Source organism: Schistocerca nitens, chromosome 2 (assembly GCF_023898315.1).
Source record: "Schistocerca nitens isolate TAMUIC-IGC-003100 chromosome 2, iqSchNite1.1, whole genome shotgun sequence".
NCBI lineage: Eukaryota > Metazoa > Arthropoda > Insecta > Orthoptera > Acrididae > Schistocerca > Schistocerca nitens.
Window position 1 is genome coordinate 306,297,000 of NC_064615.1, and position 20,035 is coordinate 306,317,034.

Genomic DNA, 20,035 nt, shown 5'->3' on the forward strand with positions numbered 1-20,035 from the left:
AGAAAGAAAAATAGGAAGTAAAACTGCCAACAGTACCCTGTGTCCCCATGCGCTCTCCCGCCCAAGTACCGACAAGGGCCAAAGTTGTTACGCATCGGCAATCGGACATTTCCTTTCATCTTCTCTTTATCGGTTGAGAACCAGTGTATTCAACGTATTATGGCCATTGCCGAGTGAATGCTGTAGCGCTTCCCGACAAGTCGGGTTCGGATCCTCTGTCAACTTCCACGCAGGGTGATGATCTTTTGGTCATCACACTCGCCAGCTGAAATCGGCGCTGCCTTTTCGTGGTAGTAAAAGCGTTGTGGCCCGTGGGGGGATCGAACCCACGACCTTCGCGTTATTAGCACGACGGTCTAACCAACTGAGCTAACGGGCCTCGACAGTTGCGCTCGCTCAGCCCTACGCTGCAAACGTATGGCATGAAGCCGTACACCATTTCTATGGTCGTCGGATGTCTGCTTCCCTCGTCTATACTCTGCTGACGGTCACGAAACAGTAGATATATTGCGAGCAGGACGGGAAACGGCAGCTCGGACAGCTCAAACTTGTCACGATTCGTGTGGAAAAAGCTCCGTTCCGGTACCGGGAATCGAACCCGGGCCTCCTGGGTGAAAGCCAGGTATCCTAGCCACTAGACCACACCGGATGTGGGCGTTCCTGACGAGGATCGGACGGTCGCTTGTAGCATTTCGTGTCGTGTCCCGCGTCGGCGCCCTTCTCTCTTTGCGAGCGTCTTTGCGCATACTGACTGGCAAGGCGCGCACCTCAAACGTCTCAGAGCAATGTTTTTGGCTTCATGCTGTGCTAGGAGAAGAGGAAAAGGGAAGCTGTAAGTAGCAATAACAGGGAGTAAACATTTTCCCGCTGAAGCGTTGAAAACGTTGTGGATAACAAACAAGAAATAAGTTGGTGCCCTAGCAACAGCATCACCATCAGTCACAGAAAATTAAATGCCCCGGGTGAGGATCGAACTCACGACCTTAAGATTATGAGACTTACGCGCTGCCTACTGCGCTACCGAGGCACAGGTGAAGCGCTTGTCCTGGAAACTGGCTAAGTACCACACCCAATGTTAGACGTAAAGACACTGTACTTCCTGGATAACGTGTTCTGTTGCTACACGTGCATTGCCAGCCCAGTTGATTGCGGTGTTGCTGCAGCTTTTGCAAACGATAGGCAGCACTCCTTGTCGTTAACGTTCAGTGCCTCGGAGGCACCTGGACACAGCAACTTGTGAGGCCAGGCCGACGCTAGTCTGTAGAACACCATGCGAGCGTCCTAGTGGGGACCCGCGAGTGCTGCGTTCTCGGTTCTTCTCAAGGGAATCCAGCTATACATTCATGTGGATCGTGCATCTCAAGCGCGCAAGCCACACGGCAGCATTATCGTGGGAAAAGCAAAATGATGCATCGGCCGGGAATCGAACCCGGGCCGCCCGCGTGGCAGGCGAGCACTCTGCCACTGAACCACCGATGCTCGGGCCGGTAGTAACTGCACGCTGCTTCCCGAGCAGATGTCTCAAGGGAAAGTGGGACTGCCGTCAAGCGCCGTAGCATTCTGTCGAGAAGATGCTGCAGACGCTGAATCCTGCACTGTACTGCTTAAAAATGCCGCCAGAACGCGGTCCTCTGCGTACTCTTGCGTCGCCGGCGCCGACTCTTGCCAAGGATGCGAAATGTGCGCGGATACGCTGTCCGAACGCGCCTGGATGTGCTCCCCTAGCCTACCTCGAAATGCGCCTGCCAGGTACGATCACCTTCGGCCGCTGCCGACAGGCGGGAAGCCGACACAGCGCGGCGTCGGGGCGTTCGCTTGTGCGGTGGTGGTGTAATGGTCAGCATAGTTGCCTTCCAAGCAGTTGGTCCGGGTTCGATTCCCGGCCACCGCAACAGGCTTTTTAATTTCACGTATGAGTACTTTCGCCACGCGCCCTTAACTTAATGTTTTTTCCCCCTCTTACTCGCTGCAGACCAGCCTATAGTGTGTCTCGACTGTCTCGACTTGTCTCGACTGACGCGAGAGCTGACGCTCTCCAATCGGCCTATATCAAAACGACAAGCACGAGAAACGACTGAGAGAGGTAAGGAGAGGCGGGGCGATGTACACACAGCACGCCCGTTCATTTCACGGTGGCGTCTCCCTGACCGAACCGGGCTGTAGCTCCGAAAACAAAGGAGAAAGAAAAATAGGAAGTAAAACTGCCAACAGTACCCTGTGTCCCCATGCGCTCTCCCGCCCAAGTACCGACAAGGGCCAAAGTTGTTACGCATCGGCAATCGGACATTTCCTTTCATCTTCTCTTTATCGGTTGAGAACCAGTGTATTCAACGTATTATGGCCATTGCCGAGTGAATGCTGTAGCGCTTCCCGACAAGTCGGGTTCGGATCCTCTGTCAACTTCCACGCAGGGTGATGATCTTTTGGTCATCACACTCGCCAGCTGAAATCGGCGCTGCCTTTTCGTGGTAGTAAAAGCGTTGTGGCCCGTGGGGGGATCGAACCCACGACCTTCGCGTTATTAGCACGACGCTCTAACCAACTGAGCTAACGGGCCTCGACAGTTGCGCTCGCTCAGCCCTACGCTGCAAACGTATGGCATGAAGCCGTACACCATTTCTATGGTCGTCGGATGTCTGCTTCCCTCGTCTATACTCTGCTGACGGTCACGAAACAGTAGATATATTGCGAGCAGGACAGGAAACGGCAGCTCGGACAGCTCAAACTTGTCACGATTCGTGTGGAAAAAGTTCCGTTCCGATACCGGGAATCGAACCCGGGCCTCCTGGGTGAAAGCCAGGTATCATAGCCACTAGACCACACCGGATGTGTGCGTTCCTGCGGCGGATCGGACGGTCGCTTGTAGCATTTCGTGTCGTGTCCCGCGTCGGCGCCCTTCTCTCTTTGCGAGCGTCTTTGCGCATACTGACTGGCAAGGCGCGCACCTCAAACGTCTCAGAGCAATGTTTTTGGCTTCATGCTGTGCTAGGAGAAGAGGAAAAGGGAAGCTGTAAGTAGCAATAACAGGGAGTAAACATTTTCCCGCTGAAGCGTTGAAAACGTTGTGGATAACAAACAAGAAATAAGTTGGTGCCCTAGCAACAGCATCACCATCAGTCACAGAAAATTAAATGCCCCGGGTGAGGATCGAACTCACGACCTTAAGATTATGAGACTTACGCGCTGCCTACTGCGCTACCGAGGCACAGGTGAAGCGCTTGTCCTGGAAACTGGCTAAGTACCACACCCAATGTTAGACGTAAAGACACTGTACTTCCTGGATAACGTGTTCTGTTGCTACACGTGCATTGCCAGCCCAGTTGATTGCGGTGTTGCTGCAGCTTTTGCAAACGATAGGCAGCACTCCTTGTCGTTAACGTTCAGTGCCTCGGAGGCACCTGGACACAGCAACTTGTGAGGCCAGGCCGACGCTAGTCTGTAGAACACCATGCGAGCGTCCTAGTGGGGACCCGCGAGTGCTGCGTTCTCGGTTCTTCTCAAGGGAATCCAGCTATACATTCATGTGGATCGTGCATCTCAAGCGCGCAAGCCACACGGCAGCATTATCGTGGGAAAAGCAAAATGATGCATCGGCCGGGAATCGAACCCGGGCCGCCCGCGTGGCAGGCGAGCACTCTGCCACTGAACCACCGATGCTCGGGCCGGTAGTAACTGCACGCTGCTTCCCGAGCAGATGTCTCAAGGGAAAGTGGGACTGCCGTCAAGCGCCGTAGCATTCTGTCGAGAAGATGCTGCAGACGCTGAATCCTGCACTGTACTGCTTAAAAATGCCGCCAGAACGCGGTCCTCTGCGTACTCTTGCGTCGCCGGCGCCGACTCTTGCCAAGGATGCGAAATGTGCGCGGATACGCTGTCCGAACGCGCCTGGATGTGCTCCCCTAGCCTACCTCGAAATGCGCCTGCCAGGTACGATCACCTTCGGCCGCTGCCGACAGGCGGGAAGCCGACACAGCGCGGCGTCGGGGCGCTCGCTTGTGCGGTGGTGGTGTAATGGTCAGCATAGTTGCCTTCCAAGCAGTTGGTCCGGGTTCGATTCCCGGCCACCGCAACAGGCTTTTTAATTTCACGTATGAGTACTTTCGCCACGCGCCCTTAACTTAATGTTTTTTCCCCCTCTTACTCGCTGCAGACCAGCCTATAGTGTGTCTCGACTGTCTCGACTTGTCTCGACTGACGCGAGAGCTGACGCTCTCCAATCGGCCTATATCAAAACGACAAGCACGAGAAACGACTGAGAGAGGTAAGGAGAGGCGGGGCGATGTACACACAGCACGCCCGTTCATTTCACGGTGGCGTCTCCCTGACCGAACCGGGCTGTAGCTCCGAAAACAAAGGAGAAAGAAAAATAGGAAGTAAAACTGCCAACAGTACCCTGTGTCCCCATGCGCTCTCCCGCCCAAGTACCGACAAGGGCCAAAGTTGTTACGCATCGGCAATCGGACATTTCCTTTCATCTTCTCTTTATCGGTTGAGAACCAGTGTATTCAACGTATTATGGCCATTGCCGAGTGAATGCTGTAGCGCTTCCCGACAAGTCGGGTTCGGATCCTCTGTCAACTTCCACGCAGGGTGATGATGTTTTGGTCATCACACTCGCCAGCTGAAATCGGCGCTGCCTTTTCGTGGTAGTAAAAGCGTTGTGGCCCGTGGGGGGATCGAACCCACGACCTTCGCGTTATTAGCACGACGCTCTAACCAACTGAGCTAACGGGCCTCGACAGTTGCGCTCGCTCAGCCCTACGCTGCAAACGTATGGCATGAAGCCGTACACCATTTCTATGGTCGTCGGATGTCTGCTTCCCTCGTCTATACTCTGCTGACGGTCACGAAACAGTAGATATATTGCGAGCAGGACGGGAAACGGCAGCTCGGACAGCTCAAACTTGTCACGATTCGTGTGGAAAAAGCTCCGTTCCGGTACCGGGAATCGAACCCGGGCCTCCTGGGTGAAAGCCAGGTATCCTAGCCACTAGACCACACCGGATGTGGGCGTTCCTGACGAGGATCGGACGGTCGCTTGTAGCATTTCGTGTCGTGTCCCGCGTCGGCGCCCTTCTCTCTTTGCGAGCGTCTTTGCGCATACTGACTGGCAAGGCGCGCACCTCAAACGTCTCAGAGCAATGTTTTTGGCTTCATGCTGTGCTAGGAGAAGAGGAAAAGGGAAGCTGTAAGTAGCAATAACAGGGAGTAAACATTTTCCCGCTGAAGCGTTGAAAACGTTGTGGATAACAAACAAGAAATAAGTTGGTGCCCTAGCAACAGCATCACCATCAGTCACAGAAAATTAAATGCCCCGGGTGAGGATCGAACTCACGACCTTAAGATTATGAGACTTACGCGCTGCCTACTGCGCTACCGAGGCACAGGTGAAGCGCTTGTCCTGGAAACTGGCTAAGTACCACACCCAATGTTAGACGTAAAGACACTGTACTTCCTGGATAACGTGTTCTGTTGCTACACGTGCATTGCCAGCCCAGTTGATTGCGGTGTTGCTGCAGCTTTTGCAAACGATAGGCAGCACTCCTTGTCGTTAACGTTCAGTGCCTCGGAGGCACCTGGACACAGCAACTTGTGAGGCCAGGCCGACGCTAGTCTGTAGAACACCATGCGAGCGTCCTAGTGGGGACCCGCGAGTGCTGCGTTCTCGGTTCTTCTCAAGGGAATCCAGCTATACATTCATGTGGATCGTGCATCTCAAGCGCGCAAGCCACACGGCAGCATTATCGTGGGAAAAGCAAAATGATGCATCGGCCGGGAATCGAACCCGGGCCGCCCGCGTGGCAGGCGAGCACTCTGCCACTGAACCACCGATGCTCGGGCCGGTAGTAACTGCACGCTGCTTCCCGAGCAGATGTCTCAAGGGAAAGTGGGACTGCCGTCAAGCGCCGTAGCATTCTGTCGAGAAGATGCTGCAGACGCTGAATCCTGCACTGTACTGCTTAAAAATGCCGCCAGAACGCGGTCCTCTGCGTACTCTTGCGTCGCCGGCGCCGACTCTTGCCAAGGATGCGAAATGTGCGCGGATACGCTGTCCGAACGCGCCTGGATGTGCTCCCCTAGCCTACCTCGAAATGCGCCTGCCAGGTACGATCACCTTCGGCCGCTGCCGACAGGCGGGAAGCCGACACAGCGCGGCGTCGGGGCGCTCGCTTGTGCGGTGGTGGTGTAATGGTCAGCATAGTTGCCTTCCAAGCAGTTGGTCCGGGTTCGATTCCCGGCCACCGCAACAGGCATTTTAATTTCACGTATGAGTACTTTCGCCACGCGCCCTTAACTTAATGTTTTTTCCCCCTCTTACTCGCTGCAGACCAGCCTATAGTGTGTCTCGACTGTCTCGACTTGTCTCGACTGACGCGAGAGCTGACGCTCTCCAATCGGCCTATATCAAAACGACAAGCACGAGAAACGACTGAGAGAGGTAAGGAGAGGCGGGGCGATGTACACACAGCACGCCCGTTCATTTCACGGTGGCGTCTCCCTGACCGAACCGGGCTGTAGCTCCGAAAACAAAGGAGAAAGAAAAATAGGAAGTAAAACTGCCAACAGTACCCTGTGTCCCCATGCGCTCTCCCGCCCAAGTACCGACAAGGGCCAAAGTTGTTACGCATCGGCAATCGGACATTTCCTTTCATCTTCTCTTTATCGGTTGAGAACCAGTGTATTCAACGTATTATGGCCATTGCCGAGTGAATGCTGTAGCGCTTCCCGACAAGTCGGGTTCGGATCCTCTGTCAACTTCCACGCAGGGTGATGATCTTTTGGTCATCACACTCGCCAGCTGAAATCGGCGCTGCCTTTTCGTGGTAGTAAAAGCGTTGTGGCCCGTGGGGGGATCGAACCCACGACCTTCGCGTTATTAGCACGACGCTCTAACCAACTGAGCTAACGGGCCTCGACAGTTGCGCTCGCTCAGCCCTACGCTGCAAACGTATGGCATGAAGCCGTACACCATTTCTATGGTCGTCGGATGTCTGCTTCCCTCGTCTATACTCTGCTGACGGTCACGAAACAGTAGATATATTGCGAGCAGGACAGGAAACGGCAGCTCGGACAGCTCAAACTTGTCACGATTCGTGTGGAAAAAGTTCCGTTCCGGTACCGGGAATCGAACCCGGGCCTCCTGGGTGAAAGCCAGGTATCCTAGCCACTAGACCACACCGGATGTGGGCGTTCCTGACGCGGATCGGACGGTCGCTTGTAGCATTTCGTGTCGTGTCCCGCGTCGGCGCCCTTCTCTCTTTGCGAGCGTCTTTGCGCATACTGACTGGCAAGGCGCGCACCTCAAACGTCTCAGAGCAATGTTTTTGGCTTCATGCTGTGCTAGGAGAAGAGGAAAAGGGAAGCTGTAAGTAGCAATAACAGGGAGTAAACATTTTCCCGCTGAAGCGTTGAAAACGTTGTGGATAACAAACAAGAAATAAGTTGGTGCCCTAGCAACAGCATCACCATCAGTCACAGAAAATTAAATGCCCCGGGTGAGGATCGAACTCACGACCTTAAGATTATGAGACTTACGCGCTGCCTACTGCGCTACCGAGGCACAGGTGAAGCGCTTGTCCTGGAAACTGGCTAAGTACCACACCCAATGTTAGACGTAAAGACACTGTACTTCCTGGATAACGTGTTCTGTTGCTACACGTGCACTGCCAGCCCAGTTGATTGCGGTGTTGCTGCAGCTTTTGCAAACGATAGGCAGCACTCCTTGTCGTTAACGTTCAGTGCCTCGGAGGCACCTGTACACAGCAACTTGTGAGGCCAGGCCGACGCTAGTCTGTAGAACACCATGCGAGCGTCCTAGTGGGGACCCGCGAGTGCTGCGTTCTCGGTTCTTCTCAAGGGAATCCAGCTATACATTCATGTGGATCGTGCATTTCAAGCGCGCAAGCCACACGGCAGCATTATCGTGGGAAAAGCAAAATGATGCATCGGCCGGGAATCGAACCCGGGCCGCCCGCGTGGCAGGCGAGCACTCTGCCACTGAACCACCGATGCTCGGGCCGGTAGTAACTGCACGCTGCTTCCCGAGCAGATGTCTCAAGGGAAAGTGGGACTGCCGTCAAGCGCCGTAGCATTCTGTCGAGAAGATGCTGCAGACGCTGAATCCTGCACTGTACTGCTTAAAAATGCCGCCAGAACGCGGTCCTCTGCGTACTCTTGCGTCGCCGGCGCCGACTCTTGCCAAGGATGCGAAATGTGCGCGGATACGCTGTCCGAACGCGCCTGGATGTGCTCCCCTAGCCTACCTCGAAATGCGCCTGCCAGGTACGATCACCTTCGGCCGCTGCCGACAGGCGGGAAGCCGACACAGCGCGGCGTCGGGGCGCTCGCTTTTGCGGTGGTGGTGTAATGGTCAGCATAGTTGCCTTCCAAGCAGTTGGTCCGGGTTCGATTCCCGGCCACCGCAACAGGCTTTTTAATTTCACGTATGAGTACTTTCGCCACGCGCCCTTAACTTAATGTTTTTTCCCCCTCTTACTCGCTGCAGACCAGCCTATAGTGTGTCTCGACTGTCTCGACTTGTCTCGACTGACGCGAGAGCTGACGCTCTCCAATCGGCCTATATCAAAACGACAAGCACGAGAAACGACTGAGAGAGGTAAGGAGAGGCGGGGCGATGTACACACAGCACGCCCGTTCATTTCACGGTGGCGTCTCCCTGACCGAACCGGGCTGTAGCTCCGAAAACAAAGGAGAAAGAAAAATAGGAAGTAAAACTGCCAACAGTACCCTGTGTCCCCATGCGCTCTCCCGCCCAAGTACCGACAAGGGCCAAAGTTGTTACGCATCGGCAATCGGACATTTCCTTTCATCTTCTCTTTATCGGTTGAGAACCAGTGTATTCAACGTATTATGGCCATTGCCGAGTGAATGCTGTAGCGCTTCCCGACAAGTCGGGTTCGGATCCTCTGTCAACTTCCACGCAGGGTGATGATCTTTTGGTCATCACACTCGCCAGCTGAAATCGGCGCTGCCTTTTCGTGGTAGTAAAAGCGTTGTGGCCCGTGGGGGGATCGAACCCACGACCTTCGCGTTATTAGCACGACGCTCTAACCAACTGAGCTAACGGGCCTCGACAGTTGCGCTCGCTCAGCCCTACGCTGCAAACGTATGGCATGAAGCCGTACACCATTTCTATGGTCGTCGGATGTCTGCTTCCCTCGTCTATACTCTGCTGACGGTCACGAAACAGTAGATATATTGCGAGCAGGACGGGAAACGGCAGCTCGGACAGCTCAAACTTGTCACGATTCGTGTGGAAAAAGCTCCGTTCCGGTACCGGGAATCGAACCCGGGCCTCCTGGGTGAAAGCCAGGTATCCTAGCCACTAGACCACACCGGATGTGGGCGTTCCTGACGAGGATCGGACGGTCGCTTGTAGCATTTCGTGTCGTGTCCCGCGTCGGCGCCCTTCTCTCTTTGCGAGCGTCTTTGCGCATACTGACTGGCAAGGCGCGCACCTCAAACGTCTCAGAGCAATGTTTTTGGCTTCATGCTGTGCTAGGAGAAGAGGAAAAGGGAAGCTGTAAGTAGCAATAACAGGGAGTAAACATTTTCCCGCTGAAGCGTTGAAAACGTTGTGGATAACAAACAAGAAATAAGTTGGTGCCCTAGCAACAGCATCACCATCAGTCACAGAAAATTAAATGCCCCGGGTGAGGATCGAACTCACGACCTTAAGATTATGAGACTTACGCGCTGCCTACTGCGCTACCGAGGCACAGGTGAAGCGCTTGTCCTGGAAACTGGCTAAGTACCACACCCAATGTTAGACGTAAAGACACTGTACTTCCTGGATAACGTGTTCTGTTGCTACACGTGCATTGCCAGCCCAGTTGATTGCGGTGTTGCTGCAGCTTTTGCAAACGATAGGCAGCACTCCTTGTCGTTAACGTTCAGTGCCTCGGAGGCACCTGGACACAGCAACTTGTGAGGCCAGGCCGACGCTAGTCTGTAGAACACCATGCGAGCGTCCTAGTGGGGACCCGCGAGTGCTGCGTTCTCGGTTCTTCTCAAGGGAATCCAGCTATACATTCATGTGGATCGTGCATCTCAAGCGCGCAAGCCACACGGCAGCATTATCGTGGGAAAAGCAAAATGATGCATCGGCCGGGAATCGAACCCGGGCCGCCCGCGTGGCAGGCGAGCACTCTGCCACTGAACCACCGATGCTCGGGCCGGTAGTAACTGCACGCTGCTTCCCGAGCAGATGTCTCAAGGGAAAGTGGGACTGCCGTCAAGCGCCGTAGCATTCTGTCGAGAAGATGCTGCAGACGCTGAATCCTGCACTGTACTGCTTAAAAATGCCGCCAGAACGCGGTCCTCTGCGTACTCTTGCGTCGCCGGCGCCGACTCTTGCCAAGGATGCGAAATGTGCGCGGATACGCTGTCCGAACGCGCCTGGATGTGCTCCCCTAGCCTACCTCGAAATGCGCCTGCCAGGTACGATCACCTTCGGCCGCTGCCGACAGGCGGGAAGCCGACACAGCGCGGCGTCGGGGCGCTCGCTTGTGCGGTGGTGGTGTAATGGTCAGCATAGTTGCCTTCCAAGCAGTTGGTCCGGGTTCGATTCCCGGCCACCGCAACAGGCTTTTTAATTTCACGTATGAGTACTTTCGCCACGCGCCCTTAACTTAATGTTTTTTCCCCCTCTTACTCGCTGCAGACCAGCCTATAGTGTGTCTCGACTGTCTCGACTTGTCTCGACTGACGCGAGAGCTGACGCTCTCCAATCGGCCTATATCAAAACGACAAGCACGAGAAACGACTGAGAGAGGTAAGGAGAGGCGGGGCGATGTACACACAGCACGCCCGTTCATTTCACGGTGGCGTCTCCCTGACCGAACCGGGCTGTAGCTCCGAAAACAAAGGAGAAAGAAAAATAGGAAGTAAAACTGCCAACAGTACCCTGTGTCCCCATGCGCTCTCCCGCCCAAGTACCGACAAGGGCCAAAGTTGTTACGCATCGGCAATCGGACATTTCCTTTCATCTTCTCTTTATCGGTTGAGAACCAGTGTATTCAACGTATTATGGCCATTGCCGAGTGAATGCTGTAGCGCTTCCCGACAAGTCGGGTTCGGATCCTCTGTCAACTTCCACGCAGGGTGATGATCTTTTGGTCATCACACTCGCCAGCTGAAATCGGCGCTGCCTTTTCGTGGTAGTAAAAGCGTTGTGGCCCGTGGGGGGATCGAACCCACGACCTTCGCGTTATTAGCACGACGCTCTAACCAACTGAGCTAACGGGCCTCGACAGTTGCGCTCGCTCAGCCCTACGCTGCAAACGTATGGCATGAAGCCGTACACCATTTCTATGGTCGTCGGATGTCTGCTTCCCTCGTCTATACTCTGCTGACGGTCACGAAACAGTAGATATATTGCGAGCAGGACGGGAAACGGCAGCTCGGACAGCTCAAACTTGTCACGATTCGTGTGGAAAAAGCTCCGTTCCGGTACCGGGAATCGAACCCGGGCCTCCTGGGTGAAAGCCAGGTATCCTAGCCACTAGACCACACCGGATGTGGGCGTTCCTGACGAGGATCGGACGGTCGCTTGTAGCATTTCGTGTCGTGTCCCGCGTCGGCGCCCTTCTCTCTTTGCGAGCGTCTTTGCGCATACTGACTGGCAAGGCGCGCACCTCAAACGTCTCAGAGCAATGTTTTTGGCTTCATGCTGTGCTAGGAGAAGAGGAAAAGGGAAGCTGTAAGTAGCAATAACAGGGAGTAAACATTTTCCCGCTGAAGCGTTGAAAACGTTGTGGATAACAAACAAGAAATAAGTTGGTGCCCTAGCAACAGCATCACCATCAGTCACAGAAAATTAAATGCCCCGGGTGAGGATCGAACTCACGACCTTAAGATTATGAGACTTACGCGCTGCCTACTGCGCTACCGAGGCACAGGTGAAGCGCTTGTCCTGGAAACTGGCTAAGTACCACACCCAATGTTAGACGTAAAGACACTGTACTTCCTGGATAACGTGTTCTGTTGCTACACGTGCATTGCCAGCCCAGTTGATTGCGGTGTTGCTGCAGCTTTTGCAAACGATAGGCAGCACTCCTTGTCGTTAACGTTCAGTGCCTCGGAGGCACCTGGACACAGCAACTTGTGAGGCCAGGCCGACGCTAGTCTGTAGAACACCATGCGAGCGTCCTAGTGGGGACCCGCGAGTGCTGCGTTCTCGGTTCTTCTCAAGGGAATCCAGCTATACATTCATGTGGATCGTGCATCTCAAGCGCGCAAGCCACACGGCAGCATTATCGTGGGAAAAGCAAAATGATGCATCGGCCGGGAATCGAACCCGGGCCGCCCGCGTGGCAGGCGAGCACTCTGCCACTGAACCACCGATGCTCGGGCCGGTAGTAACTGCACGCTGCTTCCCGAGCAGATGTCTCAAGGGAAAGTGGGACTGCCGTCAAGCGCCGTAGCATTCTGTCGAGAAGATGCTGCAGACGCTGAATCCTGCACTGTACTGCTTAAAAATGCCGCCAGAACGCGGTCCTCTGCGTACTCTTGCGTCGCCGGCGCCGACTCTTGCCAAGGATGCGAAATGTGCGCGGATACGCTGTCCGAACGCGCCTGGATGTGCTCCCCTAGCCTACCTCGAAATGCGCCTGCCAGGTACGATCACCTTCGGCCGCTGCCGACAGGCGGGAAGCCGACACAGCGCGGCGTCGGGGCGCTCGCTTGTGCGGTGGTGGTGTAATGGTCAGCATAGTTGCCTTCCAAGCAGTTGGTCCGGGTTCGATTCCCGGCCACCGCAACAGGCTTTTTAATTTCACGTATGAGTACTTTCGCCACGCGCCCTTAACTTAATGTTTTTTCCCCCTCTTACTCGCTGCAGACCAGCCTATAGTGTGTCTCGACTGTCTCGACTTGTCTCGACTGACGCGAGAGCTGACGCTCTCCAATCGGCCTATATCAAAACGACAAGCACGAGAAACGACTGAGAGAGGTAAGGAGAGGCGGGGCGATGTACACACAGCACGCCCGTTCATTTCACGGTGGCGTCTCCCTGACCGAACCGGGCTGTAGCTCCGAAAACAAAGGAGAAAGAAAAATAGGAAGTAAAACTGCCAACAGTACCCTGTGTCCCCATGCGCTCTCCCGCCCAAGTACCGACAAGGGCCAAAGTTGTTACGCATCGGCAATCGGACATTTCCTTTCATCTTCTCTTTATCGGTTGAGAACCAGTGTATTCAACGTATTATGGCCATTGCCGAGTGAATGCTGTAGCGCTTCCCGACAAGTCGGGTTCGGATCCTCTGTCAACTTCCACGCAGGGTGATGATCTTTTGGTCATCACACTCGCCAGCTGAAATCGGCGCTGCCTTTTCGTGGTAGTAAAAGCGTTGTGGCCCGTGGGGGGATCGAACCCACGACCTTCGCGTTATTAGCACGACGCTCTAACCAACTGAGCTAACGGGCCTCGACAGTTGCGCTCGCTCAGCCCTACGCTGCAAACGTATGGCATGAAGCCGTACACCATTTCTATGGTCGTCGGATGTCTGCTTCCCTCGTCTATACTCTGCTGACGGTCACGAAACAGTAGATATATTGCGAGCAGGACGGGAAACGGCAGCTCGGACAGCTCAAACTTGTCACGATTCGTGTGGAAAAAGCTCCGTTCCGGTACCGGGAATCGAACCCGGGCCTCCTGGGTGAAAGCCAGGTATCCTAGCCACTAGACCACACCGGATGTGGGCGTTCCTGACGAGGATCGGACGGTCGCTTGTAGCATTTCGTGTCGTGTCCCGCGTCGGCGCCCTTCTCTCTTTGCGAGCGTCTTTGCGCATACTGACTGGCAAGGCGCGCACCTCAAACGTCTCAGAGCAATGTTTTTGGCTTCATGCTGTGCTAGGAGAAGAGGAAAAGGGAAGCTGTAAGTAGCAATAACAGGGAGTAAACATTTTCCCGCTGAAGCGTTGAAAACGTTGTGGATAACAAACAAGAAATAAGTTGGTGCCCTAGCAACAGCATCACCATCAGTCACAGAAAATTAAATGCCCCGGGTGAGGATCGAACTCACGACCTTAAGATTATGAGACTTACGCGCTGCCTACTGCGCTACCGAGGCACAGGTGAAGCGCTTGTCCTGGAAACTGGCTAAGTACCACACCCAATGTTAGACGTAAAGACACTGTACTTCCTGGATAACGTGTTCTGTTGCTACACGTGCATTGCCAGCCCAGTTGATTGCGGTGTTGCTGCAGCTTTTGCAAACGATAGGCAGCACTCCTTGTCGTTAACGTTCAGTGCCTCGGAGGCACCTGGACACAGCAACTTGTGAGGCCAGGCCGACGCTAGTCTGTAGAACACCATGCGAGCGTCCTAGTGGGGACCCGCGAGTGCTGCGTTCTCGGTTCTTCTCAAGGGAATCCAGCTATACATTCATGTGGATCGTGCATCTCAAGCGCGCAAGCCACACGGCAGCATTATCGTGGGAAAAGCAAAATGATGCATCGGCCGGGAATCGAACCCGGGCCGCCCGCGTGGCAGGCGAGCACTCTGCCACTGAACCACCGATGCTCGGGCCGGTAGTAACTGCACGCTGCTTCCCGAGCAGATGTCTCAAGGGAAAGTGGGACTGCCGTCAAGCGCCGTAGCATTCTGTCGAGAAGATGCTGCAGACGCTGAATCCTGCACTGTACTGCTTAAAAATGCCGCCAGAACGCGGTCCTCTGCGTACTCTTGCGTCGCCGGCGCCGACTCTTGCCAAGGATGCGAAATGTGCGCGGATACGCTGTCCGAACGCGCCTGGATGTGCTCCCCTAGCCTACCTCGAAATGCGCCTGCCAGGTACGATCACCTTCGGCCGCTGCCGACAGGCGGGAAGCCGACACAGCGCGGCGTCGGGGCGCTCGCTTGTGCGGTGGTGGTGTAATGGTCAGCATAGTTGCCTTCCAAGCAGTTGGTCCGGGTTCGATTCCCGGCCACCGCAACAGGCTTTTTAATTTCACGTATGAGTACTTTCGCCACGCGCCCTTAACTTAATGTTTTTTCCCCCTCTTACTCGCTGCAGACCAGCCTATAGTGTGTCTCGACTGTCTCGACTTGTCTCGACTGACGCGAGAGCTGACGCTCTCCAATCGGCCTATATCAAAACGACAAGCACGAGAAACGACTGAGAGAGGTAAGGAGAGGCGGGGCGATGTACACACAGCACGCCCGTTCATTTCACGGTGGCGTCTCCCTGACCGAACCGGGCTGTAGCTCCGAAAACAAAGGAGAAAGAAAAATAGGAAGTAAAACTGCCAACAGTACCCTGTGTCCCCATGCGCTCTCCCGCCCAAGTACCGACAAGGGCCAAAGTTGTTACGCATCGGCAATCGGACATTTCCTTTCATCTTCTCTTTATCGGTTGAGAACCAGTGTATTCAACGTATTATGGCCATTGCCGAGTGAATGCTGTAGCGCTTCCCGACAAGTCGGGTTCGGATCCTCTGTCAACTTCCACGCAGGGTGATGATCTTTTGGTCATCACACTCGCCAGCTGAAATCGGCGCTGCCTTTTCGTGGTAGTAAAAGCGTTGTGGCCCGTGGGGGGATCGAACCCACGACCTTCGCGTTATTAGCACGACGCTCTAACCAACTGAGCTAACGGGCCTCGACAGTTGCGCTCGCTCAGCCCTACGCTGCAAACGTATGGCATGAAGCCGTACACCATTTCTATGGTCGTCGGATGTCTGCTTCCCTCGTCTATACTCTGCTGACGGTCACGAAACAGTAGATATATTGCGAGCAGGACGGGAAACGGCAGCTCGGACAGCTCAAACTTGTCACGATTCGTGTGGAAAAAGCTCCGTTCCGGTACCGGGAATCGAACCCGGGCCTCCTGGGTGAAAGCCAGGTATCCTAGCCACTAGACCACACCGGATGTGGGCGTTCCTGACGAGGATCGGACGGTCGCTTGTAGCATTTCGTGTCGTGTCCCGCGTCGGCGCCCTTCTCTCTTTGCGAGCGTCTTTGCGCATACTGACTGGCAAGGCGCGCACCTCAAACGTCTCAGAGCAATGTTTTTGGCTTCATGCTGTGCTAGGAGAAGAGGAAAAGGGAAGCTGTAAGTAGCAATAACAGGGAGTAAACATTTTCCCGCTGAAGCGTTGAAAACGTTGTGGATAACAAACAAGAAATAAGTTGGTGCCCTAGCAACAGCATCACCATCAGTCACAGAAAATTAAATGCCCCGGGTGAGGATCGAACTCACGACCTTAAGATTATGAGACTTACGCGCTGCCTACTGCGCTACCGAGGCACAGGTGAAGCGCTTGTCCTGGAAACTGGCTAAGTACCACACCCAATGTTAGACGTAAAGACACTGTACTTCCTGGATAACGTGTTCTGTTGCTACACGTGCATTGCCAGCCCAGTTGATTGCGGTGTTGCTGCAGCTTTTGCAAACGATAGGCAGCACTCCTTGTCGTTAACGTTCAGTGCCTCGGAGGCACCTGGACACAGCAACTTGTGAGGCCAGGCCGACGCTAGTCTGTAGAACACCATGCGAGCGTCCTAGTGGGGACCCGCGAGTGCTGCGTTCTCGGTTCTTCTCAAGGGAATCCAGCTATACATTCATGTGGATCGTGCATCTCAAGCGCGCAAGCCACACGGCAGCATTATCGTGGGAAAAGCAAAATGATGCATCGGCCGGGAATCGAACCCGGGCCGCCCGCGTGGCAGGCGAGCACTCTGCCACTGAACCACCGATGCTCGGGCCGGTAGTAACTGCACGCTGCTTCCCGAGCAGATGTCTCAAGGGAAAGTGGGACTGCCGTCAAGCGCCGTAGCATTCTGTCGAGAAGATGCTGCAGACGCTGAATCCTGCACTGTACTGCTTAAAAATGCCGCCAGAACGCGGTCCTCTGCGTACTCTTGCGTCGCCGGCGCCGACTCTTGCCAAGGATGCGAAATGTGCGCGGATACGCTGTCCGAACGCGCCTGGATGTGCTCCCCTAGCCTACCTCGAAATGCGCCTGCCAGGTACGATCACCTTCGGCCGCTGCCGACAGGCGGGAAGCCGACACAGCGCGGCGTCGGGGCGCTCGCTTGTGCGGTGGTGGTGTAATGGTCAGCATAGTTGCCTTCCAAGCAGTTGGTCCGGGTTCGATTCCCGGCCACCGCAACAGGCTTTTTAATTTCACGTATGAGTACTTTCGCCACGCGCCCTTAACTTAATGTTTTTTCCCCCTCTTACTCGCTGCAGACCAGCCTATAGTGTGTCTCGACTGTCTCGACTTGTCTCGACTGACGCGAGAGCTGACGCTCTCCAATCGGCCTATATCAAAACGACAAGCACGAGAAACGACTGAGAGAGGTAAGGAGAGGCGGGGCGATGTACACACAGCACGCCCGTTCATTTCACGGTGGCGTCTCCCTGACCGAACCGGGCTGTAGCTCCGAAAACAAAGGAGAAAGAAAAATAGGAAGTAAAACTGCCAACAGTACCCTGTGTCCCCATGCGCTCTCCCGCCCAAGTACCGACAAGGGCCAAAGTTGTTACGCATCGGCAATCGGACATTTCCTTTCATCTTCTCTTTATCGGTTGAGAACCAGTGTATTCAACGTATTATGGCCATTGCCGAGTGAATGCTGTAGCGCTTCCCGACAAGTCGGGTTCGGATCCTCTGTCAACTTCCACGCAGGGTGATGATCTTTTGGTCATCACACTCGCCAGCTGAAATCGGCGCTGCCTTTTCGTGGTAGTAAAAGCGTTGTGGCCCGTGGGGGGATCGAACCCACGACCTTCGCGTTATTAGCACGACGCTCTAACCAACTGAGCTAACGGGCCTCGACAGTTGCGCTCGCTCAGCCCTACGCTGCAAACGTATGGCATGAAGCCGTACACCATTTCTATGGTCGTCGGATGTCTGCTTCCCTCGTCTATACTCTGCTGACGGTCACGAAACAGTAGATATATTGCGAGCAGGACGGGAAACGGCAGCTCGGACAGCTCAAACTTGTCACGATTCGTGTGGAAAAAGCTCCGTTCCGGTACCGGGAATCGAACCCGGGCCTCCTGGGTGAAAGCCAGGTATCCTAGCCACTAGACCACACCGGATGTGGGCGTTCCTGACGAGGATCGGACGGTCGCTTGTAGCATTTCGTGTCGTGTCCCGCGTCGGCGCCCTTCTCTCTTTGCGAGCGTCTTTGCGCATACTGACTGGCAAGGCGCGCACCTCAAACGTCTCAGAGCAATGTTTTTGGCTTCATGCTGTGCTAGGAGAAGAGGAAAAGGGAAGCTGTAAGTAGCAATAACAGGGAGTAAACATTTTCCCGCTGAAGCGTTGAAAACGTTGTGGATAACAAACAAGAAATAAGTTGGTGCCCTAGCAACAGCATCACCATCAGTCACAGAAAATTAAATGCCCCGGGTGAGGATCGAACTCACGACCTTAAGATTATGAGACTTACGCGCTGCCTACTGCGCTACCGAGGCACAGGTGAAGCGCTTGTCCTGGAAACTGGCTAAGTACCACACCCAATGTTAGACGTAAAGACACTGTACTTCCTGGATAACGTGTTCTGTTGCTACACGTGCATTGCCAGCCCAGTTGATTGCGGTGTTGCTGCAGCTTTTGCAAACGATAGGCAGCACTCCTTGTCGTTAACGTTCAGTGCCTCGGAGGCACCTGGACACAGCAACTTGTGAGGCCAGGCCGACGCTAGTCTGTAGAACACCATGCGAGCGTCCTAGTGGGGACCCGCGAGTGCTGCGTTCTCGGTTCTTCTCAAGGGAATCCAGCTATACATTCATGTGGATCGTGCATCTCAAGCGCGCAAGCCACACGGCAGCATTATCGTGGGAAAAGCAAAATGATGCATCGGCCGGGAATCGAACCCGGGCCGCCCGCGTGGCAGGCGAGCACTCTGCCACTGAACCACCGATGCTCGGGCCGGTAGTAACTGCACGCTGCTTCCCGAGCAGATGTCTCAAGGGAAAGTGGGACTGCCGTCAAGCGCCGTAGCATTCTGTCGAGAAGATGCTGCAGACGCTGAATCCTGCACTGTACTGCTTAAAAATGCCGCCAGAACGCGGTCCTCTGCGTACTCTTGCGTCGCCGGCGCCGACTCTTGCCAAGGATGCGAAATGTGCGCGGATACGCTGTCCGAACGCGCCTGGATGTGCTCCCCTAGCCTACCTCGAAATGCGCCTGCCAGGTACGATCACCTTCGGCCGCTGCCGACAGGCGGGAAGCCGACACAGCGCGGCGTCGGGGCGCTCGCTTGTGCGGTGGTGGTGTAATGGTCAGCATAGTTGCCTTCCAAGCAGTTGGTCCGGGTTCGATTCCCGGCCACCGCAACAGGCTTTTTAATTTCACGTATGAGTACTTTCGCCACGCGCCCTTAACTTAATGTTTTTTCCCCCTCTTACTCGCTGCAGACCAGCCTATAGTGTGTCTCGACTGTCTCGACTTGTCTCGACTGACGCGAGAGCTGACGCTCTCCAATCGGCCTATATCAAAACGACAAGCACGAGAAACGACTGAGAGAGGTAAGGAGAGGCGGGGCGATGTACACACAGCACGCCCGTTCATTTCACGGTGGCGTCTCCCTGACCGAACCGGGCTGTAGCTCCGAAAACAAAGGAGAAAGAAAAATAGGAAGTAAAACTGCCAACAGTACCCTGTGTCCCCATGCGCTCTCCCGCCCAAGTACCGACAAGGGCCAAAGTTGTTACGCATCGGCAATCGGACATTTCCTTTCATCTTCTCTTTATCGGTTGAGAACCAGTGTATTCAACGTATTATGGCCATTGCCGAGTGAATGCTGTAGCGCTTCCCGACAAGTCGGGTTCGGATCCTCTGTCAACTTCCACGCAGGGTGATGATCTTTTGGTCATCACACTCGCCAGCTGAAATCGGCGCTGCCTTTTCGTGGTAGTAAAAGCGTTGTGGCCCGTGGGGGGATCGAACCCACGACCTTCGCGTTATTAGCACGACGCTCTAACCAACTAAGCTAACGGGCCTCGACAGTTGCGCTCGCTCAGCCCTACGCTGCAAACGTATGGCATGAAGCCGTA

At 54.7% G+C, this 20,035-nt stretch overlaps 46 non-coding genes across 46 annotated transcripts; 9 read left to right on the forward strand and 37 right to left on the reverse strand.

Annotated features, from left to right (window-relative positions):
- Nucleotides 1-305: 305 nt before the first annotated feature.
- Trnai-aau (transfer RNA isoleucine (anticodon AAU)) lies at nucleotides 306-379 on the reverse strand. Its single transcript has one exon. It is a non-coding gene; the product is annotated as a tRNA-Ile (tRNA).
- Nucleotides 380-577: 198 nt separating this feature from the next.
- On the reverse strand, nucleotides 578-649 carry Trnae-uuc (transfer RNA glutamic acid (anticodon UUC)). Its single transcript has one exon. It is a non-coding gene; the product is annotated as a tRNA-Glu (tRNA).
- Nucleotides 650-954: 305 nt separating this feature from the next.
- Nucleotides 955-1,027, reverse strand: Trnam-cau (transfer RNA methionine (anticodon CAU)). The gene has a single exon. It is a non-coding gene; the product is annotated as a tRNA-Met (tRNA).
- A 381-nt stretch (nucleotides 1,028-1,408) lies between these two features.
- Nucleotides 1,409-1,479, reverse strand: Trnag-gcc (transfer RNA glycine (anticodon GCC)). The gene has a single exon. It is a non-coding gene; the product is annotated as a tRNA-Gly (tRNA).
- A 340-nt stretch (nucleotides 1,480-1,819) lies between these two features.
- On the forward strand, nucleotides 1,820-1,891 carry Trnag-ucc (transfer RNA glycine (anticodon UCC)). Its single transcript has one exon. It is a non-coding gene; the product is annotated as a tRNA-Gly (tRNA).
- Nucleotides 1,892-2,483: 592 nt separating this feature from the next.
- Nucleotides 2,484-2,557, reverse strand: Trnai-aau (transfer RNA isoleucine (anticodon AAU)). The gene has a single exon. It is a non-coding gene; the product is annotated as a tRNA-Ile (tRNA).
- A 198-nt stretch (nucleotides 2,558-2,755) lies between these two features.
- Trnae-uuc (transfer RNA glutamic acid (anticodon UUC)) lies at nucleotides 2,756-2,827 on the reverse strand. Its single transcript has one exon. It is a non-coding gene; the product is annotated as a tRNA-Glu (tRNA).
- A 305-nt stretch (nucleotides 2,828-3,132) lies between these two features.
- On the reverse strand, nucleotides 3,133-3,205 carry Trnam-cau (transfer RNA methionine (anticodon CAU)). The gene has a single exon. It is a non-coding gene; the product is annotated as a tRNA-Met (tRNA).
- Nucleotides 3,206-3,586: 381 nt separating this feature from the next.
- Nucleotides 3,587-3,657, reverse strand: Trnag-gcc (transfer RNA glycine (anticodon GCC)). Its single transcript has one exon. It is a non-coding gene; the product is annotated as a tRNA-Gly (tRNA).
- A 340-nt stretch (nucleotides 3,658-3,997) lies between these two features.
- Trnag-ucc (transfer RNA glycine (anticodon UCC)) lies at nucleotides 3,998-4,069 on the forward strand. The gene has a single exon. It is a non-coding gene; the product is annotated as a tRNA-Gly (tRNA).
- A 592-nt stretch (nucleotides 4,070-4,661) lies between these two features.
- Trnai-aau (transfer RNA isoleucine (anticodon AAU)) lies at nucleotides 4,662-4,735 on the reverse strand. Its single transcript has one exon. It is a non-coding gene; the product is annotated as a tRNA-Ile (tRNA).
- Nucleotides 4,736-4,933: 198 nt separating this feature from the next.
- Trnae-uuc (transfer RNA glutamic acid (anticodon UUC)) lies at nucleotides 4,934-5,005 on the reverse strand. The gene has a single exon. It is a non-coding gene; the product is annotated as a tRNA-Glu (tRNA).
- A 305-nt stretch (nucleotides 5,006-5,310) lies between these two features.
- On the reverse strand, nucleotides 5,311-5,383 carry Trnam-cau (transfer RNA methionine (anticodon CAU)). Its single transcript has one exon. It is a non-coding gene; the product is annotated as a tRNA-Met (tRNA).
- A 381-nt stretch (nucleotides 5,384-5,764) lies between these two features.
- Trnag-gcc (transfer RNA glycine (anticodon GCC)) lies at nucleotides 5,765-5,835 on the reverse strand. The gene has a single exon. It is a non-coding gene; the product is annotated as a tRNA-Gly (tRNA).
- Nucleotides 5,836-6,175: 340 nt separating this feature from the next.
- Nucleotides 6,176-6,247, forward strand: Trnag-ucc (transfer RNA glycine (anticodon UCC)). The gene has a single exon. It is a non-coding gene; the product is annotated as a tRNA-Gly (tRNA).
- A 592-nt stretch (nucleotides 6,248-6,839) lies between these two features.
- Trnai-aau (transfer RNA isoleucine (anticodon AAU)) lies at nucleotides 6,840-6,913 on the reverse strand. The gene has a single exon. It is a non-coding gene; the product is annotated as a tRNA-Ile (tRNA).
- A 198-nt stretch (nucleotides 6,914-7,111) lies between these two features.
- Trnae-uuc (transfer RNA glutamic acid (anticodon UUC)) lies at nucleotides 7,112-7,183 on the reverse strand. The gene has a single exon. It is a non-coding gene; the product is annotated as a tRNA-Glu (tRNA).
- Nucleotides 7,184-7,488: 305 nt separating this feature from the next.
- Nucleotides 7,489-7,561, reverse strand: Trnam-cau (transfer RNA methionine (anticodon CAU)). Its single transcript has one exon. It is a non-coding gene; the product is annotated as a tRNA-Met (tRNA).
- A 381-nt stretch (nucleotides 7,562-7,942) lies between these two features.
- Nucleotides 7,943-8,013, reverse strand: Trnag-gcc (transfer RNA glycine (anticodon GCC)). Its single transcript has one exon. It is a non-coding gene; the product is annotated as a tRNA-Gly (tRNA).
- A 340-nt stretch (nucleotides 8,014-8,353) lies between these two features.
- Nucleotides 8,354-8,425, forward strand: Trnag-ucc (transfer RNA glycine (anticodon UCC)). The gene has a single exon. It is a non-coding gene; the product is annotated as a tRNA-Gly (tRNA).
- Nucleotides 8,426-9,017: 592 nt separating this feature from the next.
- Nucleotides 9,018-9,091, reverse strand: Trnai-aau (transfer RNA isoleucine (anticodon AAU)). The gene has a single exon. It is a non-coding gene; the product is annotated as a tRNA-Ile (tRNA).
- A 198-nt stretch (nucleotides 9,092-9,289) lies between these two features.
- Trnae-uuc (transfer RNA glutamic acid (anticodon UUC)) lies at nucleotides 9,290-9,361 on the reverse strand. The gene has a single exon. It is a non-coding gene; the product is annotated as a tRNA-Glu (tRNA).
- A 305-nt stretch (nucleotides 9,362-9,666) lies between these two features.
- Nucleotides 9,667-9,739, reverse strand: Trnam-cau (transfer RNA methionine (anticodon CAU)). The gene has a single exon. It is a non-coding gene; the product is annotated as a tRNA-Met (tRNA).
- Nucleotides 9,740-10,120: 381 nt separating this feature from the next.
- On the reverse strand, nucleotides 10,121-10,191 carry Trnag-gcc (transfer RNA glycine (anticodon GCC)). Its single transcript has one exon. It is a non-coding gene; the product is annotated as a tRNA-Gly (tRNA).
- A 340-nt stretch (nucleotides 10,192-10,531) lies between these two features.
- On the forward strand, nucleotides 10,532-10,603 carry Trnag-ucc (transfer RNA glycine (anticodon UCC)). The gene has a single exon. It is a non-coding gene; the product is annotated as a tRNA-Gly (tRNA).
- Nucleotides 10,604-11,195: 592 nt separating this feature from the next.
- Nucleotides 11,196-11,269, reverse strand: Trnai-aau (transfer RNA isoleucine (anticodon AAU)). Its single transcript has one exon. It is a non-coding gene; the product is annotated as a tRNA-Ile (tRNA).
- A 198-nt stretch (nucleotides 11,270-11,467) lies between these two features.
- On the reverse strand, nucleotides 11,468-11,539 carry Trnae-uuc (transfer RNA glutamic acid (anticodon UUC)). The gene has a single exon. It is a non-coding gene; the product is annotated as a tRNA-Glu (tRNA).
- Nucleotides 11,540-11,844: 305 nt separating this feature from the next.
- Nucleotides 11,845-11,917, reverse strand: Trnam-cau (transfer RNA methionine (anticodon CAU)). Its single transcript has one exon. It is a non-coding gene; the product is annotated as a tRNA-Met (tRNA).
- Nucleotides 11,918-12,298: 381 nt separating this feature from the next.
- On the reverse strand, nucleotides 12,299-12,369 carry Trnag-gcc (transfer RNA glycine (anticodon GCC)). The gene has a single exon. It is a non-coding gene; the product is annotated as a tRNA-Gly (tRNA).
- A 340-nt stretch (nucleotides 12,370-12,709) lies between these two features.
- On the forward strand, nucleotides 12,710-12,781 carry Trnag-ucc (transfer RNA glycine (anticodon UCC)). The gene has a single exon. It is a non-coding gene; the product is annotated as a tRNA-Gly (tRNA).
- Nucleotides 12,782-13,373: 592 nt separating this feature from the next.
- Trnai-aau (transfer RNA isoleucine (anticodon AAU)) lies at nucleotides 13,374-13,447 on the reverse strand. The gene has a single exon. It is a non-coding gene; the product is annotated as a tRNA-Ile (tRNA).
- Nucleotides 13,448-13,645: 198 nt separating this feature from the next.
- On the reverse strand, nucleotides 13,646-13,717 carry Trnae-uuc (transfer RNA glutamic acid (anticodon UUC)). The gene has a single exon. It is a non-coding gene; the product is annotated as a tRNA-Glu (tRNA).
- Nucleotides 13,718-14,022: 305 nt separating this feature from the next.
- On the reverse strand, nucleotides 14,023-14,095 carry Trnam-cau (transfer RNA methionine (anticodon CAU)). Its single transcript has one exon. It is a non-coding gene; the product is annotated as a tRNA-Met (tRNA).
- Nucleotides 14,096-14,476: 381 nt separating this feature from the next.
- Nucleotides 14,477-14,547, reverse strand: Trnag-gcc (transfer RNA glycine (anticodon GCC)). Its single transcript has one exon. It is a non-coding gene; the product is annotated as a tRNA-Gly (tRNA).
- Nucleotides 14,548-14,887: 340 nt separating this feature from the next.
- Trnag-ucc (transfer RNA glycine (anticodon UCC)) lies at nucleotides 14,888-14,959 on the forward strand. The gene has a single exon. It is a non-coding gene; the product is annotated as a tRNA-Gly (tRNA).
- Nucleotides 14,960-15,551: 592 nt separating this feature from the next.
- Nucleotides 15,552-15,625, reverse strand: Trnai-aau (transfer RNA isoleucine (anticodon AAU)). Its single transcript has one exon. It is a non-coding gene; the product is annotated as a tRNA-Ile (tRNA).
- A 198-nt stretch (nucleotides 15,626-15,823) lies between these two features.
- On the reverse strand, nucleotides 15,824-15,895 carry Trnae-uuc (transfer RNA glutamic acid (anticodon UUC)). Its single transcript has one exon. It is a non-coding gene; the product is annotated as a tRNA-Glu (tRNA).
- Nucleotides 15,896-16,200: 305 nt separating this feature from the next.
- Nucleotides 16,201-16,273, reverse strand: Trnam-cau (transfer RNA methionine (anticodon CAU)). The gene has a single exon. It is a non-coding gene; the product is annotated as a tRNA-Met (tRNA).
- A 381-nt stretch (nucleotides 16,274-16,654) lies between these two features.
- On the reverse strand, nucleotides 16,655-16,725 carry Trnag-gcc (transfer RNA glycine (anticodon GCC)). The gene has a single exon. It is a non-coding gene; the product is annotated as a tRNA-Gly (tRNA).
- Nucleotides 16,726-17,065: 340 nt separating this feature from the next.
- On the forward strand, nucleotides 17,066-17,137 carry Trnag-ucc (transfer RNA glycine (anticodon UCC)). Its single transcript has one exon. It is a non-coding gene; the product is annotated as a tRNA-Gly (tRNA).
- A 592-nt stretch (nucleotides 17,138-17,729) lies between these two features.
- On the reverse strand, nucleotides 17,730-17,803 carry Trnai-aau (transfer RNA isoleucine (anticodon AAU)). Its single transcript has one exon. It is a non-coding gene; the product is annotated as a tRNA-Ile (tRNA).
- A 198-nt stretch (nucleotides 17,804-18,001) lies between these two features.
- Nucleotides 18,002-18,073, reverse strand: Trnae-uuc (transfer RNA glutamic acid (anticodon UUC)). Its single transcript has one exon. It is a non-coding gene; the product is annotated as a tRNA-Glu (tRNA).
- A 305-nt stretch (nucleotides 18,074-18,378) lies between these two features.
- On the reverse strand, nucleotides 18,379-18,451 carry Trnam-cau (transfer RNA methionine (anticodon CAU)). The gene has a single exon. It is a non-coding gene; the product is annotated as a tRNA-Met (tRNA).
- A 381-nt stretch (nucleotides 18,452-18,832) lies between these two features.
- Trnag-gcc (transfer RNA glycine (anticodon GCC)) lies at nucleotides 18,833-18,903 on the reverse strand. The gene has a single exon. It is a non-coding gene; the product is annotated as a tRNA-Gly (tRNA).
- Nucleotides 18,904-19,243: 340 nt separating this feature from the next.
- Nucleotides 19,244-19,315, forward strand: Trnag-ucc (transfer RNA glycine (anticodon UCC)). The gene has a single exon. It is a non-coding gene; the product is annotated as a tRNA-Gly (tRNA).
- A 592-nt stretch (nucleotides 19,316-19,907) lies between these two features.
- Nucleotides 19,908-19,981, reverse strand: Trnai-aau (transfer RNA isoleucine (anticodon AAU)). Its single transcript has one exon. It is a non-coding gene; the product is annotated as a tRNA-Ile (tRNA).
- Between the last annotated feature and the right edge of the window lie 54 nt (nucleotides 19,982-20,035).